The sequence below is a fragment of the Scyliorhinus canicula genome, chromosome 6 (assembly GCF_902713615.1).
Source record: "Scyliorhinus canicula chromosome 6, sScyCan1.1, whole genome shotgun sequence".
Classification (NCBI taxonomy): domain Eukaryota; kingdom Metazoa; phylum Chordata; class Chondrichthyes; order Carcharhiniformes; family Scyliorhinidae; genus Scyliorhinus; species Scyliorhinus canicula.
Window position 1 is genome coordinate 45279870 of NC_052151.1, and position 22540 is coordinate 45302409.

Genomic DNA, 22540 nt, shown 5'->3' on the forward strand with positions numbered 1-22540 from the left:
TCACTGAGCTACCAGGGGTAATAACCTAGCTGGCTTCTAAACCCGTCACACAAATGAACACCGTTGTGGAGGCTCCGATATAAGAAGTCACTTATGCCAGTTGTAAAAAGCAACCAGAACCAAATGAAGGACGGTTTTCAGTCCAAATGGAGGACGATTTTCAGTGCAAATGAAGGACGATTTTCGGACACGCTCCTGTTGTCATTAGCTGGGAGGGTGCAGACTGTGAAGGCGAAGGTCCTCCTGAGATTCCTGTTCATTTCAATATCTCCCCATCTTTATTCCGTGGTCCTTCTTTAAACAGGTCAACAAAGTGATCTCTGGCTTTGTTTGGGCGGGCAAGACCCTGCGGGTAAGGAAGGTAATGCTTGAGCGGAACCGGGGAGAGGGTGGGCTGGCGCTGCCAAATTTTAATACCTATTACTGGGCGGCAAATATAGCCATGATCAGAAGTGGGTGGTGGGGGAGGGGTTGGCATGGGAGCATATGGAGGCGGCTTCATGCAAGCACACCAGGTTGGGGGCGTTGGTAACTGCGCCTCTGCCATTCCCATCGGCACGGTACTCCACCAGCCCCGTGGTGGTGGCGACCCCGAGAGTCTGGGGGCAATGGAGGAGACATGTGGGAGCATCAGTCTGGTCCCCAATCTGTAATAATCACCGGTTTGCCCCGGGATGTATGGATTGGGGGGGGTTCCGGATATGGTGGAGAACAGGGATTGAGAGGATGGGGGATATGTTTATAGAGTGGAGCTTTCCAAGTATGAGGGCGTTGGAGGAGAAGTTTAGATTGACGAGGGGAAACAAATTCAGGTATCTGCAGGTGTGGGACTTCCTACGTAAACAGGTGTCAACCTTCCCGCTCCTACCGCTAAGGGGGATTCAGGACAGGGTAGTTTCCAGAGGGTGGGTAGGAGAAGGGAGCGTCTCGGACATTTACAAGGAACAAATGGGGTCAGAGACGACGCAGACCAAGGAGCTGAAGTGGGAGGAGGAGGAGGAGCTGGGAGGAGAGATAGAGGATGGTCTATGGGCGGACGTGTTGAGTAGAGTCAACGCGCCCGCAACATGTGCCAGGCTCAGCCTTATACAATTTAAGATCGTTCACCGGGCTCACATGGACAGTGGCCCAGATGAGCAGATTCTTTGGGGTGGAAGACAGGTGTGCAAAATATGTAGGAGGACCAGCGAACCATGTCCACATGTTTTGGGCATGTCCGAAGCTTAGGGGATTTTGGCAGGGGTTTGCGGACTCATGTCCACGGTGTTAAAAACGAGGGTGGCGCTGAGTCCAGAGGTGGCGATTTTCAGGTGTTGGAAGACCTGGGAATCCAGGAGGAGAAAGCGGAAGAGGTTCTGGCCTTTGCTTCCTTGGTAGCCTGGAGACAGATACTATTAGCTTGGAGGGACTCAAAGCCCCTGAAGTCGGAGAGCTGGCTAGCTTTCTCTGTTTGGAGAAAATTAAGCTCGCCTCGAGAGGGTCACTGCAAGGGTTCGCCCGGAGGTGGCAACCGTTTGTCGACTTCTTTGCGAAAAATTAATCATCAGCAGAAAGGGGGGGGGGGGGGGGGGGGGGTTAGTTTAGCTTAGAGTAGGGGGTTAGTAAAGGTGGGACCTGTATGGGAGGGAGACAGCTTTTGCACTATGTTTATAGTTTCATGTACATTGCGTTGTTATAATACCAAAAATTACCTCAAAAAATGTTTATTAAAAAAAAAAGCAACCAGAAAGAAATCTACATAGTCATCATAAAAGAGGAAGACACAAGTTAACTGAAGCTTGTTTATGGTTTTAAGCCATGGCCTTCAAACAAACACAATGTTTTAGAGACCTGTCATTTAAAATTTATGGTTGGCCTAATTTGAATTTATCAAAAAGAACCAGAAATCTGATAACTGGGAGTGGTTTAAGAGTTTAAGCTCTGGCTCTCATCAATTATATATTACCAAGTAGCTTCCGAGTCCTCCATTTCTAGGACAGTCCCACTTTCTACATGCCGGCATCAAAACAATTTTCCCCACTATGTGCACTGGATACTGCAAAAAAGAAAGCCCAACAATAAACAGAAATCAGCTCTTGGATATCCCAAAATAAGAGCATATAATCTAAATGCCAATTCAGGGAACCCAGATTTGAACTAGGGAAGTGGGATGGAAATTTTTGGAGATGGGAGGAGAAGGGAATTACGACACTAAAAGATTTGTTTCTTGGGGGTCGGTTTGCAGGATTGAAGAAGCTGGGAGCGAAATACGGGCTGGAGCAGGGGGAAATGTTTAGATACATGCAGGTTCGAGATTTTGTTAGGAAGGAGATACAGAGCTTCCCAGTGGGAGCTGGCCTCCACATTGCTGGAGGAGATGCTGACGACAGGGGGACTGGAGAAGGGGGTAGTGTCGGCAATTTACAGGACAATTTTGGAAGAGGAAGGCACCGTTGGAAGGGATCAAAACAAAGTGGAAGGAAGAGTTGGGCATGGAGGAGGGGTTCTGGTGTGAGGTGCGCCGGAGAGTGAATGCCTCGACCTCGTGCGCGAGGTTGGGGCTGATACAGCTGAAGGTGGCATACAGAGCACACCTCACAAGGGCGAGGATGAGCTGACTCTTTGAGGAGGTGGAAGATGCCTGAAAACCATGTTCATATGTTTTGGTCCTGCCCAAAGCTGGTGGATTACTGGAGGGAGATTACCCTAAAATTTAGGGTAATCTCTAAAGTGGTGTATGTGAAACTGGACCCGGAACCTAGGTAGGCCATATTCGGGGTGTCGGACCAGCCGGTGTTGGAAATGGGTGCGGAGGCAGATGTTGTAGCCTTCGCCTTGTTGATCTCCAGAAGGCAGATCCTGTTGTTATGGAGAGTAACCTCTCCACCCTGTGCCCTGGCGTGACAGGGGGCCTGTTAGAATTCTTGACTCTTGAGAAGGTTAAGTTTGAACTGAGGGGAAGGACGGAGGGGTTCTACAAGTCATGGTTGTTTTGCATTATGCACTTTCTAGGATTGGATTACATCGAACATCGGGGGGGGGGGGGGAGAGAACATATGAGTTAACGGTAACTATGGGGGTTTCCCGATTCCTTCTTGTTTTGTGTTTTTATGTTAACAAGCAGGCTGTTGTTGATAAAGGGTTTGACAACGTATTTGTTACTGTTTATTGTTCATTGGTGTGTGTAAATTTGAAAGAAAATGTGAAAAAGGGAATAAAAATATATATTTTTTTAAATAGAGTACATAATCTAAGATTTCAAATTAAACCAGTGAAATGAATGTAGCATTTGGACCAAGGTCAGAGAGACAACTACATTTTGCCCGGATCTCAGAGGAATAACCAGACAATGTTGTGATGCAAATGCATTAAAAATATAACACTGTTGGACGGCATGGTGGCGCAGTGGTAAGTACTGCTGCCTCACGGTGCAGAGTACCGCATTTTATCCTGGCCCCAGGTCACTGTCCATGTGGAGTTTGCATGTTCTCCCCGTGTCTCCATGCACCTCACCCCCACAACCTAAAAGGTGTGCAGTATAGGTGGATTACACACGCTAAATTGCCCCTGAAACGGAAAAAATAATTGGGCACTCTAAATTTATTTTAAAAAATAAAATATAACACTGTTACATATGATTCAATCACGCGTTTTGCATAGCAGCAGAAGTGTGTCCCTTGTACTCAAGGGTAAAAATGTCAACAAAGGAGCATAGGTTCACAGGTGAGTTGGTGACAATGCAGGCCAATATGGAACAACGTCTACCAGAAAAAAATGTTTCTCAGGACTTCACCTGTTGATCCCTTCAATGTGGCTGATCCTCCCCCTGCCCCCACCCCCAGTTTCAACACTAAAAACCCTCACTCTATTTCAGCACATTTTACCATTTGCTGGCCTGCCAGAGACGACGACCATGTTGCGCTGCTTCAAGTAAATATTCAAGTCTAACTTCTTGTGCCTTTTGTTGTCGACCCTGCTTCATCTGCCAGATGTCATCCCTCTCCCTCCCTCCACAAAGTCCAGCATTAATTATCGTTGCCTGAATTCATAATTGTAACTTTGCCTCCTTGTACAAAATAAAGTTCTGACAGCATCTTTGATACCTGTTTCACATACTGCTGCACCCGACCATTTACTTGTCGTCAAAATGAGCAGAACTTAAAATGAAAGTAACTTTCAGTGAATATGCGACCTGGAACTGAAAATTCCAATCAATCATTCTTCTGATCACCTCCACTATGGTCATAAAAGAGCAAAGCAGCGAACATCTGGAAATTTGGATTTGAGCATCAAAATCTGTTGGAAACACACAGCAGCTACAAGATGGATTCACAGCTGAAGCATCAAGTTCTCCATTTGCCCACATATGTTTCCAGCATATTGTATATGGTTGGTGCACGGCTGTTTATTTGCCAGAGCTGCCATCTTTCAGCTGAGCTGTCAACCAAGCTTTCTCAGGTGGATGCAACAGCTCCTGTGGCACTATTCAAAGAATAGATAATGCCCTGGCCTACACACATTCATGCTTCCATCAGCAACGCCAACACAGATCATTTGCTCATTTATCTACATCCCATTGCTGCTTGGAGGGAACTGTGATATGCATTAATTTGCTGCTGGGCATGAATCAATTATAATAATTACATAGGAGCCGAGAAATAAAGAGTTAATTCGTCCTCTCAAACTCTGTTCACCAGTCTATTTCATCACTGGTGATCTGTACATCAATACTATTTACCCACCTTTTCTCCATATCCCTCAATGCCCTTGCTTTGCAAAAATCTACAAACCTCAATCTTGAAATATTTGACTGAGTCAGCATGCACAGCCTTTGTTGCAAGCATTCCACATATCTCTTACCCTTGTGTGGAAAAAATGATTCCCAATTTGATACTTAACATTCTTAATCCAGTTCTTAACTAGGCTAACTCTAAAGTACATCAACACTTTGGGTATGGTGAGACTGTAAGAAGTGCAATATAAATGCAAGTTTGCTCTTTCACCACCCCACTGGTTAAACTGTATCATGTTTCGCTTCCATCTGTTTTTATTTCTTTTTAAAAATGTCAAATTTGACAATATTTACAGTCCTTCCTCTTTGCTTTGTGTTGCAACAGTTCAATGCCAACAGAAATACAGAATAAAAACCAAATGTATGCTTTGGGCAAATTTCATACTTTATGTATGCAAAATATCTTAGATGGTTTATGAATTCTCGATAAGCAAAAACATAGAAACTTGTGGAAAAGAATTTTCAATTTAATGTGACTTTGTGTACAAGTTACTAAACATCATACCCAACATAATGAAGACTGAAGGTTACAAAATCAATAGAAAAAACATTACTGTGCCATGAAAGCAGTTCCATTACTAAATCAGTTCTATTTAAAGATATACAAATTGTTGTATGCTCTCCAAAGATCAAGTCAAGACTCTTCAGATTATATTCAGTGCTGATTACTTGGACAGTATTAATCTGTGCTAGTACATTGTAGCAAGCCACAGATTTGTCTGTGTGGAGTCTGCATGTTCACCCCGTGCCTGTGTGGGTTTCCTCCGGGTGCTCCATTTCCTCCCACAAGTCCCGAAAGACGTGCTCGTCAGGTGAACTGGACATTCGGAATTCTCCGTGTATACCCGAACAGGTGCCGCAGTGTGGCGATGAGGGGATTTTCACAGTAACTTCATTGCGGTGTTAACGCAAGCCGACTTGTGACAAGTAATAAAGATTATTATTATTTATGCTCATCATCCTCCATAACTGGATTGTCCTTCAAAAGAGCCACAGAGACTCAAATGGTAAAATGGCCTCCTTCAGTGCTGTACTGATCTATAGCTTCACGATGCTCGATTGTCTAACCTCAGCTCCGTCAATATAGAGATACAGCATCAAGTTTAACACAAACACACTGCTGCCTCATGGCACCGAGGACCCGGGTTCGATCTCGGCCTCGGGTCACTGTCCATGTAGTTTGCAAATTCCCTCGTGTCTGCGTGGGTCTCACCCCACAACGCAAAAAGATGTGCAAGGTAGGTGAAGTGGCGACGCTAAATTGCCCCCAATTGGAAAAAAAATTAATTGGATTCTTTTAAAAAGAAATTTAACACAAACCTCTCAAAAGGGAGAAAGGAAATTGATCGGAAGATTCCTCAACACGAGAGTCTTGGAGCATTTTTCAATATAAATGAACGTTATTGTTGTCTTGTGCACTCCCTTGTGGCCGTGCCAATGTAGAACTGGGAAAAGCCTGGAAGAAAATCTTGCCCATGTGCTCTCCTGCAGCCGTGGAGCAGGGAAACCAGAGTTAAAATAGAGATAATTTAGTGAAAAGTTTTAACAAATTCCACAGTATGGAACATATGGTTGAGTACCATATTGTATTTAGATGGTTATTATACAGTTGTGGCTTTTGTCAATCACAATTCATAGTCAGGATGATAAAAAGAAAGGGGGGGCACTGCTGGCTTGTCAGGTCACTGTCCGTGTGGAGTTTACACATTCTCCCCGTGTCGGCATGGGTCTCACCCCCACAACCCAAAAATGTGGAAGGCAGGTAGATTGGCGACACTACATTGCCGCTTAATTGTTTTTATTATTTATTTTAAAAGCATTATGAAAAGAAAACTAAGAGGGGAAGTTGCATTTGATGTGGAGGCATGTTTGAACCGGCATGAAGCAGCAGTAGCTCTTAGCTTAACTTGGAGCCTATTGTGGCTTACCCAACATCAGCATTCCGAGCAGGAAATAGTGAAAGAAGAAAGGTTTGCACTTGCGTAGCACCAAGATATCCCAAAGCACTTTACACGTAATGAGGTACTTTCCTCCCCTCCCCTCGCCCCCCCCCCCCTCCCCCCCTCCCCCAAAAGTGCTGAAACGCAGGCAACCAGTTTACACACAAGCACCAAAAGCAGCAATGTGATAATGACTAGATATTTTGGTTTTGGGATATTTGTTGAGGAATAAATATTGGCCAGGACACAGGTGAGCACTCCAATGCATTCTTCAAATTGGTACCGTAATATCTTCAATATTCAGGCTTCAGCGTGGAAAGTCAATAATGTTTTTGTATTCCCTCTGGATTGAAACAGTTGCATCAGGCCAAATTTCACAGTCTCTTATTATGGCATTGAATTCAAACTTTATTTTGAAACAGATTATTTCTGAGTAACAAACCCATCGAGTTTAGTCCCATGGGATCCACCCACAAGTCCATGTTAAGTGGTACGAGAGGTGGCCCCATTCCTACATGTTGAGTCTCGACGTAACCAGTTATGCCTACAAAGACAATGTGAAAAAGATTCAAATGCAAAATAAAAATACAGTAAAAGTAGTGTGCGAAAAAATCTTTACTTAATTTGTACACATCTTATAATGACCTGACCTTGTAAAAAGGACAGATATTAGCATTGAAAATGGTCAAGAGTTTGTTCTAGAAAAACCTCGGTATACTCTTAATCCTTGTGAATGTATTTGTTCATCAGACTCTTCAGGGTCAACTACCTCCTTGTTGAAGAATCTACGATCGCATCATGTGCCAGTTACGTCATACAGCGTACAGCATTGTCCACCTCCACGTTAAGTTTCCAAGGTTGTCTCTGCTGGGATTTCCATCCCAGCCTCCCACAGGCGAGCAAAATGTGCCTTATCATTGGGTTGGCCATGCCCTGTGCTGTCTTGTTCTCCACATATTTTGCAGTCATAACCCATTTCTCACAGGGTTTAGCCATACTCCAGTTTTTGCTGTCCTTTCAGAGGGGGATCACAATGTCAACTGATGGCTTGTCCAGATCTTCATGATTTTGGACTTCCGTCAAACTGCACTCTGGTCATATGACAAGCTTAGGCAAGTTTGTCTAATCCAGAATTAAGTGTGGAATTTCACAGGCATCATTCTATGGGATTTGCTATGCTGTTGATGAGAATGGTTGATGACTTCAATGTAAAAACAGAAAATGCTGGAAAGACTCAGCAGGTCTGGGAGCATCTGTGGAGAGAGGAACAAAGTTAACATTGAGTTTGTATTGCTCTTCTTCAGAGCTCAGATTCTCTTCTTTAGAATGTCCTCTCATCCGAGATTGACTCATCACAATTTCACTGTAACAGCCTCAGGAAGTCTAGTCTAAGACAGTATTCTCCAATATGGTCACCACATGTGCTGCATTGATGTTCATTTTTAGTGCCATACAATATTGAGGTGTGTTGAGCAGAGGACATGAATATGGGTGTCAGACGCTGGCTATTTTGCTCGTTGTTGTCCATCACTAATTGAGCAAGGATTAACACATTTAGATCTGCAGGACCACTCGGAACAAGCAGGAGCAGCCTTTAGAAAGGTAATAGTCCAGTTACTTCCAATTTTTCTTGGGAAATAAGGTGGTACATCCACTGTGTGCCAACTAAAGAACTTGCTTTTGTTTAGCTCGCAGTTGGCAGTTCGGAAAACTGTCAAGATGCTTAAGAAACAGAGCACCACATGGCTGCCAATCCAGGTTAAAAATCCAGGTTAAAATGTGCAATTTTGGCAAGCTGGGGCAGCACCACCACATTGAAATGTGCTTATCCTTCATCTTAATAGATTTGTCGAATGAGCAATTGAAAGGAATAGGCTTAAAACTGAAATTACATAAGGTTAGCCGCGATTCAAAAATCTATCAAATCTCCAGACACGATGACCAGAAATAACAGAGCATAAGCAAGCCAAGACTCGGCAAGTACAGAATCTAATGCATAGAGATTTGTCGATCCGTTTCAACCCTGAATCCCCCCCAATAAATCAATTCTGACTAGATGTAAACTGGTGCACACCGTCAGAAACAGAACACTCCAATAAAAGATTGTCACCACCGTTTGAAAGTGTATACTGTAAGGTTTTCAGAACAGTTGGATTACAAAATGCTCATCTGAGGCTCTGGCAGTAAGTGTAATAGATTTGGCTGCTGACGGTTTAAAGCATCAAACCTATTTCCAAAAGATTGTGCCTTGTTTTATTGATACTGCATCCTTATTTGTGTTATAATATGACTGCAGCAGATGTTAATTGCTGACCAAACCAATCCCAGAAGCAAGCTTGGTTGTGTACCTTTTCTTTGTATTCTGAAAATGAGATTAAAATGTACTGATTTTAGTAGCAAGAAATCCAGTAACAGGTTTATTAACAAGAATAGAAAATGTAACCACACAAGATTACAGTTACACAGTTAAAATTAGTCTTACAAGATATTCTGCCCAAATGACTCCCTACTTGGTCAGACCCACAAATAAACAACCCCCAGGCAACAATCCCTTGTGAATGTTTTAAACTATAGGAATCTAGTGATATTACCCAAAGACAAATTGTATCTTTTTAATAAAGAGAGATACCACGCGTCCTCTCAAACCATTTTCCACTCTGCTGTGAAATTCCAAGACACGTCAGAAGCAAGTCTGATTTTGGTTGACTGGGTGGATTCAAACTGCACCTTCTCCCAGCCCAGAGCTGTTTTTAAGCAGGCCTTCGCCCACATAGCCAATGATTCCAAAGCTCTCCACAGTAATTCCAAAATACCTTGTTCCCTTTTCTATCTCAGATTCCATTGTTCTCACACCTCTTTGAAACTCAAATCCTTCCAATCTATAACATTTCATGTTTTGATTTTGCCTGTTTTTGGGTCAATAAAATGTCATTTCTGTATACCCGTGAAACTCTTGTAAGATGTGAAATATTTCTTGTCCCTGGCTACCCTTCCATATTATTATTCTATATTCAAACCAACTCAACTTATCTAAGAATGTAACCGTTAGATCCAACCTATTTACTTGTACCTCCTTTCATGTTTTGAACCTCCCAAAGGGTCTCTAGTAACCTGTCGCCAACTTAAATAATTTACACACAGTCTTAAAAGAACACAATATTCCCCAAAAATATTTTTGAAAATAACATCTATTCTCAGTTGCATTCTGTCACAAATATTAAGATCAATTGCCATATGCTTGGCAAGCATCTTACTGGACAAAACGGCTCTAACAATAACTTGTACATATATAGCTCATTTAACATAATAAAATGATGACTCTAGGTGCTTCAGAGGAGCATTGCAAAACGCAGTATGAAACCAATGGCCAAAAGCTTGGTCAAAGAGTTGGTTTTAAGGATTATCTGAAAAGGAGGAAAGCGAGGTAGATAGGTAGAGGTTCAGGGAGCTTGGCTACACAACCGAACAGTCTTACAAGTACTGAAAACTGCAACTTTCAAACATCATGAATATATCACAAGAAGCATGTAACCAATGAAGACAGAACTTCTACTGGTGCAGTAACTATTCTCGGTTTAATTTCACTTTGTACAAAAGTGAAACCCACATACCAAAAACAGAAATGTTCAGTCAATTGGACTGGGCACACGGGACAATCTGGATTGATACATTAGTGTAGCTCTGAGAGCACGCTGGCTTTAGAGCAGTGCAGAGGGCAGCCATTCACTTAAATGCAAAAAATCCCATGTTTGAAGGATAGCAAGGAATAGTTTTACTGGTGCCCCAGCTAATAATTATATTGCAGCCACCATGGTCAAAATAGATAAACAGACCATTTCCCTTACTTGTTGCCTGCAGGACCTGTGCAAACTGACTGCTGTGTTTGCCTATAGAATAGCATCTATACTTCAAAGGTAATTAATGTCTGTTAAGTACTTAGGGAAAACCCAAGGACATGAAAGGTTCTCTCTCTATATATATATATATATATATATACACACACACACGTTATTTGTGCTTTTAGAAAAACATTAATGAAATTAGATATTTTTAAATGATACAATACACTTATGCTCCCAAAAATAGGTCGAATTTAAAATATTTTGGCCAGCAGTACAAAAAATATAATCTTAGAGAAAAATTGAAATTTAAGAAAATTAAATATGCAATTCTAATTTCAGAGCAACAAATACACAATTTATAATATTCAGTGGCCAAATCTATTTGCAGAATATCCCATTCATGTTTCTCAGAACTTACAAAATTGTTTAAAACAAAAATTTCTATCAGGTAAAATAACATGCCAAAGAATCTATAATCGAACGCCAGATCGACAAGTCTTCAGGCATTTAGCGTAAAGTACTCATACTTTCACTATACTAGTCCAAAGCGGTTTCAGCCGCACGTAGGCAATCTGACCCCCAGAACTAACTGAATCCGAGCAATGTGAATTCCTATCAAAATGATTTTCAGACCTCCTGGGCATTTTATAAAACCCTTCTGCCTATTTGGTTTTAAATGTTACAAGAAAGTTGACACTTTTCACTTATACTTTCAAAACATTCGCAAGTTTGCCGGATTGCGAAACATCTTTCTCACGTGCTCTGCGCTGGCGGGTCACAGCCGACAGTATAACTCAAAGTTGCTACTTTCTGCGCTTTGCAATCTGTGCCTACCGACTGGGACGAATGTGTGCACCAAGCGGCGTTAGTTAAATTAGCGCCCCATTTGAAACGCTTCGTTCGAGAGCATGTTAGCCTGACTTTTTTTTCTTCAAAACTTGTGATTTTAAAGATAACAAAAAGTTCAGTGATCATGCAACCACCGCCGAGTGGATGGTACCTACTTGAATTGCTCTTTAAATTGTTAACCCAGATCTTTGGGAGCCGGACCCCCCTCAGTACTGACCAGTGTAAAAATAATTTTCATTTTTCAATCTCCAGTTTTTGGTTTAAACGACATGCTCGAAGCCATCGGTGGCTTCAGTCTCCATCCCAGAGAGGGAGGAAACATGGAAATGGAAATCGAAACAGGAAGATGCCATTCGGCCCTTCTCTTCCACCCCTCCCCCCTCCTCCAAAGTCCCCCATCCATTCCCATCACTTGAGAGCTCTCCCGGCAAGATTATTTTGCAACATGTAACGAACCTTATAAAAAAGGCGAATAGCATGTCAAAGCGAAATAAATCTGTTAAATCAGTGTCTCAGTTACTTTTAGTCAATTGATAACCTGCAGCTAGTGTAACCAGCTGTATGTCCTCGAAGCCAAACTACTGTAGCTAGTTTCTCCGTGTTGCAGGTCTTTGGAGAGTTACTGCGGTTGCATTTCATTTTGCCGAACATATTGAAAAATTCAGAAGGAAATTGCAGAATGGCAATACAACTCCCTGATTCACCCTCAACGTATGTGCGACTCACTGAAAGGGGAAGTCATGTGATTAGACCAGTGATTCTGATTGAGAACAGTGTTGCTGGCTTTTTTTTTCAAAAGCCTTTCTGCGGAAGAAACAAAAGCCTGGTATTAGCTGTCCACAGCCATTCAAGGGTGGGTCTGAATGCCAAAAAAAAACAGTAATGGGCCGAGGTTAATCTTAATGGGGGCCCACTTTAACCTTTTGAATGCATCAAAAATGCGAGCGAGAATTGCATCTTGCGCCAGGACTATTACAGGGCTACCTGCATTCGCTGCAGAGGTATTTTGAAGCCGAATTCCAAACGGGAAATGATAGTGTGACATTTTGTTTCAGAATTTTAAGCAATGGCACTTTCACAATATTTCGTTTTTAACAGTTAACTGTGGCTTGACTAACCTCTAGCTGAAAGAAACTGCCCCACCCCTCCCCCACCCTGAACTATATTCCAACTGCAAGCTTCTTAAATAAATAGCGGTATCGAGTGACCAGGGTAATGGGTGGTCTTAAGGGCTCCAGCCAAAGCTGCATTATGTTTGGACCAGGGAGATAAGAACAAAGTGTTGGCTGGCATGTGGATTGTGATCAGAGATAAACCAGGCGGGGGGGGGGGGGGGGGGTGAGGGCAAATTGGATTTAAAAGAAAATCCATAATCAATTTAACCATACAATGAAATAAAAACAGGATATGTTGAAAGCACACAATATACAAACAGAATTAAAGTAACCGTTTCTTTTGATTCAGGGAGATGTGTAATTTGAACATTTTCTATTTTCCTTCATTTGCAATTTTTATCTTTCTATTGAATTTAATCCAATGACCACGCAAAAGCCATTTGTAAATAATTTAGAAACAAATGCATACATTGTAGACTTTGTGAAGCTAAAGAACTGAATAATATTGGTCTCATCTCCTCACCCCTATCACTTGAGAATTATGGATCAGTGCTCTGTATATTAGTCATTCATGAGCAGGCAGTTAATTAAGGTAGCAAAGGTCAAGCAGCATTCTGGTTTTTAATGTAGCATTTGGAGACTATTAATAGGCAAATAAAAGAAAAATAGCAATTGGTGGTCACAGAAGGCATTGGGCAATGAACAAAGCACAAGTTTTACAGCAAAATTGGTGGGGCTGCCGAATGCAAATTAATTACAACAGTGAACATTTTGGAAAATCCAAAATTCCTGTGCAATAGAAGCAGAATGACTTATTCAGTCACCTTAAAACAGTGATTCTAGCAATGATTTTCCCTGGCCTCCAGATCCTTCATTTTGATGAAGACGGCTTGCAACCTGATCTAGAGGGTGCAAAATGCTTCTTCGTTCAGAATTCCCCCGAGTAGAAGAGCGAAGAGGAAATAATTAAAGGGGCGGGCATGAGACCAAACCAACAATAGTTCATACCTTATACTTGAGCTTGTCCTTCAAATAAAGATCGTTCTTGCATCTAGCCTGTTATGCACTATCGTAGGCTCAATTTCATTTTAATTACTAACTCAAAGTTTACACAAGAACGGTTTAGACATAGAACATACAGTGCAGAAGGAGGCCATTCGGCCCATCGAGTCTGCACCAACCCACCCAAGCCCCCACTTCCACCCTTTCCATGTAACCCAATAAACCCTCCTAACCCTTTTTTGGTCACTAAGGGCAATTTACCATGGCCAATCCACCTAACCTGCATGCCTTTGGACTGTGGGAGGAAACTGGAGCACCAAGAGGAAACCCACGCAGACACAGGGAGAACATGCAGACTCCGCACAGACAGTGACCCAGCAGGGAATCGAACCTGGGACCCTGGAGCTGTGAAGCCACAGTGCTAATCACTTGTGCTACCATGCTGCCCAAAGGTTCTGCTGTGAGGAAACTCTTTTCAATTGGAGGCAGGTAGATTAGGCAGACTTTTTTTTCCATACCACGTGGAGTACTATTAAGTATTCTTTCAGAGATAAATGCCCAAAGAAGAAAATATAAGTTTTATATATTCTGCTGTTCACTATAGAAATTTACATCTTAAATGGTTAAACCTAACTATACACATGAGAATGATACACTTTATTGAGAACCTTCTTCCAAATTTGAATAGTGCAACACTTCCACAACCAGGAACATGGAACGTAGGCCAATTCAGTACCTTGCATTTTGTTCCACCACCATTCAATTAGATCATGAATGATCTGTTTCTAGGGCAGCATGGTGGTGCAGTGGTTAGCACTACTGCCTCATGGCACCACGGTCCCAGGTTCAATCCCAGCTCTGGGTGTGTGGAATTCGCACATTCTCCCCATGTTTGTATGGGTTTTGCCCCCACAACCCAAAGATGTGCAGGGTAAGTGAATTGGCCACACTAAATTGCCCCTTAATTGGAAAAAAGTACTTGGGTACTCTCGTATATGATCTATTTCTCAACCCTGTCCCATCCTTTAATACCCTTTCCTGACAGAAATGTTCCAATTTCAATTTGCCCATCATCCACAGGGGGCAAGTATCAGGGGCTGAATTCTCAGACGATGGGGTGCTCCGTTTTGCCAGCAGTCCAGGGGTTTCCCATGGCGTGGGGCTGCCCCACAATAGGAAGCCCCATTAACTAGCCAGCGTAACAGAAACTAGCCAGCGTAACAGAGCATCCCGCCAGTGGGGTCAGCCTGAAATGTGGCACGGCGGGGCGGAACATTTTTGATACACTTTTGGTTGAAAAAGCATTGCCCTATTTCAGTCCTGAAAGAGCTGCCTCTGATTTTAAGGTTGTGTCCTCATTCTGGATTCCAAAACTAGAGGAAATAGATCCACTTCATCTATCAGATTGAAATCCTCTTTAATCATTTCAAGAACATTGCCCCGATTGCCTGCTGAAATAAGTGCTTATTATCTCAGAATTTAAAACCAAAATAAAGTTTTTAAAAATGCAGCTAGCATAATCTTTTGGAAGACACTAAAAAATGCATGACCTTCAAGAGTAATTCCATCCATATCCATTCATTGATTTTGACCGCAACTATGCGTTTAGCTCTTTTACTTATAGCTGTTAAATGTAGATTTGAGATCAGCTGTTCTATAATAATCTTTTTTTTTTTAAAAGCCAGATCCATACTTTACATAACTTTACAATGTCTTCTCGTCCTCGGTAATCTTCTATTGATATACAAAGGAGGGCTTACAAACATTGTGGTCTGGCAGATTGATGGCCAATGTTAGTTCTAGTGTTTGACTGACAAAACAAAGAATATGTACCAATTTTTACCTGCTGAATCTCTCAATTTCTCGAGGCTGGTTTCGAAGTAATACTAATGAAAGCTGGGATGCAGATTTCCTGCCTGCCTCGCTTGACTAGACAAGTTACATGGTTTGATGAAAACAAAAGTAATGGGTGGGAGAAGAAAGAGATATCAGAAAGGAGGCTTTGCTCAAAAAGACTATTTGAAAAGCCAAGAAACAACACACACACAAAAATTTGGTCATCAAAACTACTTTTAACATGCAGTGTACAGCAAAGTTACTTTTAACATGTAACTTTAAAGCTATAAATGCCAGTCTTTATCACTCACGGGGCTGTATTTTTCTCAGACAATTGTTGATACAACTCTCACTTTATTTTGTAGGAGCTACGCTAGGAAACACAAATAAAACAAAATTAAGCTGTTTTCAGAAATCAATACCCGGAACACAAGAAAACACAATTGGAACTGTTGTGTTCATATCCTGAGACAAGAATATCAGATCTAGGAGGACAGCACGGTGGTGAAGGTCCCTGGTTCGATCCCAGCACTGGGTCACTGCCCTTGTGGAGTTTGCACATTGCGGGGTGTTACGAACATAGCAGCACAAAACAGACCCTTCGGCCCTCGATGTTGTGCCGAGCCTTGTCCGAAACCAAGATCAAGTTATCCCACTCCCTGTCATTCTGGTGTGCTCCATGTGCCTACTATCACAGCAGGCAGTCTATTCCACACCCTAACCACTGAGTAAAGATTTGCGTGGGTCTCGTCCCCACAACCTAAAAAGATGTGCAGGGTAAGTGGATTGGCCAGTTTAAATTGCCCCTTAATTGGAAAAAGGATTTGGGTACTCTTAAATTTATTAAAAAGGAAAAAAAGAATATCAGATCTATGAAGTGTCCATTGAAAACCCAATATCCCAACCAATAATGCATGCAAAGATGATGGACCATTTTCACTGATAATTCAGAGCAAAAAAAAACTACACATTGCTAAAATAAAACCCCTTTTGTGTTTTCAAAATGACGCACTCACTGTACCTATTCTGGATTTAAAGAATTTTCAAAGTATTGTTTGGAACGGTTCGCAGGGCTGTTACTAGGTCAAGAAAAATTTCTGTTTATATAGAGCCTTGATTGCAATTAAACATCCCAGCCACTTCAGAGGCTTTTGTAAAACAAATTAGGAGGGTAGCACAGTGGTGCAGTGGTTAGCACTGCAGCCTCACAGCGCTGAGGACCCGGGTCCGATCCCGGCCCCGGGTCATTGTCCATGTGGAGTTTGCACATTCACCTGTGTCCGCTTGCGTCTCAACACCACAGCCCGAAAAGATGATGTGCAAGTTATGTGGATTAGCTACGTTAAATTGCCCCTTAATTGGGGAAAAAAAAAATTGGGTACTCTAAATTTATTTTTAAAAAAATAATTATGACACCGGGCCACACAAGGCGATCTTAGGTCAGGTGGCCGAAATTTTGGTTAAAAATGTAGATTTAAAAGGCATGTTGTAAAGGAGAAAAATTTAGGGAGGGAATTGCAGTGCCTAGAACCCAGATAGTTAAAGACACAACCACCAATGGTGAAATGATTAAAATGCTTAAGCAACCAGAATTAAAGGTGCATTGATATCTCAAGGGGCTGTACGGCTTGAGGAGATTACAGAGATAAGGAGGGGCCAGAAAATGGTAGAAACTTCAGATTACCGGCAGAGGAAACAAGTACCTTTGAGGCCAACATAACAAAAGGTGTACTTAGATTTATTGTCATGTGTACCAAGAAGGTGAAAAGTATTGTTCTTCAAAGTTATGTGAAACACCGAGTGCAAACATTTCTTTCTTGCTTACAAGGAATAACGATTGCAGGTAGCTGCTATTTGCCACATATCTTTGAACGTAAAATTAAGTGTTGAAAATAACAAATTAAAGAAGAGGCCTTGATCTGAACCCTATTTTATTTATATCGTTAGCATGTCATTATTTCTAATACAATGGAGTTGATGTACTATGGATAATCAAGACCAGTTTAGATTAACCAAATTAGATAACAAACCATAACCTTGTGAAAGACTATGATAATAAAATCTCTTCACAAGTTAGACTTTCATTGAAGAAATTTGAAATAGAGTACCCAATTATTTTTCCCCAATTAAGGGGCAATTTAGCATGGCCAATCCACCTATCCAACACCTCTTTGGGTTGTGGGGGTGAGATATATGCAGACACAGGGAGAATGTGCAAATTCCACACAGACAGTGACCCACGTCTGAGATCGAACCCGGGTCCTTGGCGCTGCGAGGATGCAGTGCTAACCGCCGCCACCATGCTGACCGTTTCATTGAAGAAAACGTGCATGATTTTCATGGGTATTTCATGGGCAGCACATGTCTTGTCTGACTGTTGACTTGTGTTTGTACATTCTCCTAGAGTCTGGATGGATTTCTTCCGGGTGCTCTGGTTTCTTTCCACAGCCCAAAGATGTGCACGTTAGGTAGATTGGCCATGCCCATGCTAAATTGCTCCTTAGGGTTGAAAAGGTTAGGTGGGATTAATGGATTATGGGGGTAGGGTATCTTTCAGAGGGTTGGTGCAGACTTGATGGTCCAAATGGCCTCCTTCTGCACTGCAGGGATTCTATAAATCAACTGGACCTTTCAAACCTGCTCAGTTTTACTTGTTCTGTATGTTAAGTAGTAAGGGAGAGGGTAAGAAACGATGCAGCATCAGTTTCTTCACCTCTCCCTACCCACCCAGATTCTTTTAAAATAATTTACTTTGTGCGATGTATTAATGCTGCGGAATGTAACTTTTTGTTTGAAATTGTATTGTCAGCATTACGTTTTTCCAAGTTGATTGAAATATCGTTCATATTCAGCAGCACGGTGGCGCAGTGGTTAGCACTGCTGCTTCATGGCGACAATGTCCCAGGTTCGATCCAGGCCCTGGTTCACTGTCCGTGTAAAGTTTGTGCATTCTCCCCATGTCTGCGTGGGTCTCGCAAAACCCAAAGATGTGCAAGCTGGGTGGATTGGCCAAGCTAAATTGTCCCTTAATTGGAAAACAAAAATTGGATACTCTAAATTAAAACAAAAAGAAAAATCCTTCACATTCAATCACGGAATAGATTTCCTCTTTGGGCATGTCTAAGATACAGAAGAAATCGTGGCGAGCTTATAGCTGACAGGATCAGGCTCAGCTGTGATGCTACTTGTAGCCAAAAAGCCCACCCGCACTCACATGAGTATTGACTATATTAGTACTAGAGGGTTACTGGTGCCTGTGGAATAAGAAAGCATCAAATCAGCCAACACTTTGAAGGGGGGGTGGAAATGAGTATTATCAAGAAAGGTTTTTAAATTAAAAAGGCCAGCTGAGATTTTAATATTTATATATTAAAATGTTCTCCAGCAGTGGTATAATGGAGTAGTAATTTGTCTCCTGATTTATAAAGCACCTTTCACAATCTCAACCAAAACTCTAAACCCAATGAATTACTATAATGTACGACACACAGAACTAATTGAACATAGCCAAAACAGCCAAACCTAGAAAAGTCATTCGAAAGTAGATGGGGCTATGACTCAACACCTCATTTGAATGGATTAAAATACCAACAGTACAATATTCCTTTTGCACTATATTGACACTTTAAAAAAAAAAATTTAGAGTGCCCAATTCTTTTTTCCAATCAAGGGGCAATTTAGAGTGTTCAATCTACCTACCCTGCACATCTTTGGGTTGTGGGGGTGAAACCCACGCAGACATGGGGAGAATGTGCAAACTCCACACGGACAGTGGCCCAGAGCCGGGATTCGAACCCGGGTCCTCAGCGCCGTAGGCAGCAATGCTAACCACTGTGCCACCGTGCTGCCCTCTATACTGACACTCCTGCCATTAGTTTGTTATTGCTGCAGAATTATCTGTTAATACCAGTTCTTTAGGGATAGAGGATTTCCATAAATTTGTAGCAAAAAAGAGAAATGTGTTAAAAAGGGCTTGCATCATAATTTAGCTGACCTAAAATTCATTAATGAAATATCATAGTGTGTATTGTGGAAACAAATGAACGCAAGATTTAACATGACTTTAAAGAAACATTCTAAAATCTATAACATTCAAATTGCTGTATGTGGCTCATTCCTTATTTGGGCATTTCTGTTGCAATTATTATACTGCCACCACTAGATGGCGTTTAGTAAGCTCTAGATTCCCATATATCTACACCGGTGGCATCACTGATGACAGCACTTTCAGGGAAATTACCTTTCTGCTGACTTTCCATGGCATGTGGATAAAGATTTTGAATATTTAATTGACACGCTACCAATTTTTTAAAATTTAGAGTACCCAATTCACTTTTTCCAATTAAGGGGCAATTTAGCATGGCCAATCCACCTACCCTGCAGACCTTTGGGTTGTGGGGACGAAACACACGCAAACATGGGGAGAATGTGCAAACTCCACATGGACAGTGACCCAGAGCCAGGATCGAATCTGGGACATCAGCGCCGTGAGGCAATAGGGCTAACCCACTGCGCCACCGTGCTGCCCCAGTCATGCTACCAATTCTACTCAGTTGCTTGGCTTTAAATGTTTTTTATCTTTCAGGTTAATTATGTTTTTAAAGACACTGCTAATTCATTATCTGATCCATCCTTTTAGTATTGGATATCAGAACTCAATGGATTAAAATACAACAGTTTGAAGTGGCTGCTACTACAGTTGCATTAGAACATAGAACAGTACAGTACAAAACAGGCCCTTCGGCCCTCGATGTTGTGCCGAGCCTTGTCCGAAACCAAGATCATGCTATCCCACTCCCTGTCATTCTGGCGTGCTCCATGTGCCTATCCAATAACCGCTTGAAAGTTCCTAAAGTGTCCGACTCCACTATCACAGCAGGCAGTCCATTCCACACCCTAACCACTCTCCGAGTAAAGAACCTACCTCTGACATCCCTCCTTTTTCTTCCAACCTGAATCTTATAGTATGCCCCCTTGTAACAGCTACATCCACCCGAGGAAATAGTCTCTGAACATCCACTCTATCTAACCCCCTCATCATCTTATAAACCTCTATTAAGTCGCCTCTCATCCTCCTCCGCTCCAAAGAGAAAAGCCCTAGCCCCCTCAACCTTTCCTCATAAGACCTATCCTCCAAACCAGGCAGCATCCTGGCCCCTTTCCAATGCTTCCACATCCTTCCTATAGTGAGGTGACCAGAACAGCACACAATACTCCAAATGTGGTCACACCAGGGTCCTGTACAGTTGCAGCATAACCCCACAGGTCTTAAACTCAAGCCCCCTGTTAATAAACGCTAACACACCTTCAGGAGATCTGTGGACATGAACCCCAAGATCTCTGTTCCTCCACATTCCTCAGAACCCTGCCATTAACCCTATAATCCGCATTCTAATGTTTCCTACAAAAATGAATCATCTCGCACTTACCAGATTTAAATATATCATTTCAAAGACTACTGGGAAGAACTCAGGTTTGACCTGTGGTCTTGTTAAGAGATGGGGGGGGGGCAAAAATAAATAAGCATGCTTTCCTGTTCCCCAATGAAATTTAATAATCTAATTGGAAGGACATTTTTAATCGACATCAGTCAAGAAACAAGGTCAGATAATATCCTCTTTCGTTCAATATCCCACCGACACTCATTGTTTTGAGCTCATACTCTAATTCAGAAAGATACCAAAATGCACTCCAACCTTGTCGGACATCACAGAAAGACAGATCCTTCCCTTGCTCTGCATGTGGAAATTATCCAGCAGGAGCCCTTGGATAATGATCAGGAGCAACACGGCTGATTTATTTCCCCTCTTCTGCACAGATAGAGATCTATCTTGTGTGAATTTTAGTTAAGGTAGGTCAGCCAGAGAGCAGCACGGTGGCGCAGTGGATAGCACTGCTGCCTCACGGTAACAAGGTCCCAGGTTCGATCCCGGCTCTGGGTCACTGTCCGTGTGGAGTTTGCACATTCTCCCAGTGTCTGCGTGGGTTTCGTCCCCACAACCCAAAGATGTGCAGGGTAGGTGGATTGGCCACGCTAAATTGCCCCTTAATTGGAAAAAATGAATTGGGTACTCTGAACAAAAAGGTAGGTCAGCTACTCACTACCATTTACCTATTGGGAAACATCGGATAGTAGAATGTTAAAACCCAAAAGAAAATGAATGCTCGTGTTCCAACTCACATTCAAATACACTGACCCGTTATCAATTGCCTATTCAGGCTTATTGATTAACTTGCCGTGTAAAATGACATTTTATCTGCAAAGCTGGCTTTGTAGAGGCAGTCTCCTGTTTTTTTGTGTCCCAAATACTTTTCTCTCCTCAACATTTCTTAATGATCAATAAAATCCTTGAGGTACAGTGTCAATTATGTCAATATGACTATGGTCTGTGCTCCTACTCATGTTCCGTCGAAGTTCTTTTTTTAAAGATAGACTTAGGTATTTCTCCTTGAAATCAAGATTTGCAGCTCATTCTTTCCCACAAACTTAAAGCTATGGAACACCTTTTATCCCAATCCTTCCGTCCTCCCTCTACAATATTCAGGCTTTTAAAAGCCCAAACTTGATATTACCTCAATATTTCTACCTCAATACTTCTTCCGATTTTATTTGGTTTCCTTTTACCCTTTTCAGCCATGGTGTGACGTTTGCATTATGGGCCACAGCCCTTCACTTTGGTTCCTTAATTTACTGCTCCAGTATAGTATTTCATTATCAGTCAAGTTTTACAACTTGCTACCAGCAGTGAAACGAATACTAATACAGTTTGTGACTTAACCAATTGTTTCTAAAGCCAACTATTAGCCTGCAAACACTGTGCAAGAGTCACTCCATTTTATCGTCATTTCACATGGCCTCATGATCCCTCGAGTGACGCCAACAGGATTTCTTTACATCAGAGTGGAACAAAGTGCAGTCCAGAAGGTCCTCAATGACAGAACAGGCAAAGGAGGATTGTTCATCTCACAGTCTGGGAAGGTGGAAGAAGGCTACAGTGGTAAGATGCTCTGACACATCGCCAAAATCTCATCAACAGTCCATCAAAATTGTCTGGACATTGTTTAAACATGAGAACCTGGGGCAACGCCATGCACAGGCATCTACCAAGCTCCATCTGCCATGTCATGAGAACAAGGTTGGGAACCTGGGAATCCCAACTCAAGAATCTTCACACAGGTGACAGA

At 42.1% G+C, this 22540-nt stretch overlaps 1 protein-coding gene and 1 long non-coding RNA gene across 9 annotated transcripts in view; both read right to left on the reverse strand.

Annotated features, from left to right (window-relative positions):
- Positions 1–22540, reverse strand: part of LOC119967135 (protein lin-28 homolog B-like) — a 349253-nt gene that overhangs the window by 253078 nt on the left and 73635 nt on the right. The gene's annotated exons all lie outside the window — the stretch shown is intronic.
- LOC119967136 lies at positions 7309–12141 on the reverse strand. Its single transcript, XR_005460925.1, has 2 exons — positions 11859–12141; positions 7309–7964 (listed from the first exon to the last, which is right to left on the reverse strand). It is a non-coding gene; the product is annotated as an uncharacterized LOC119967136 (long non-coding RNA).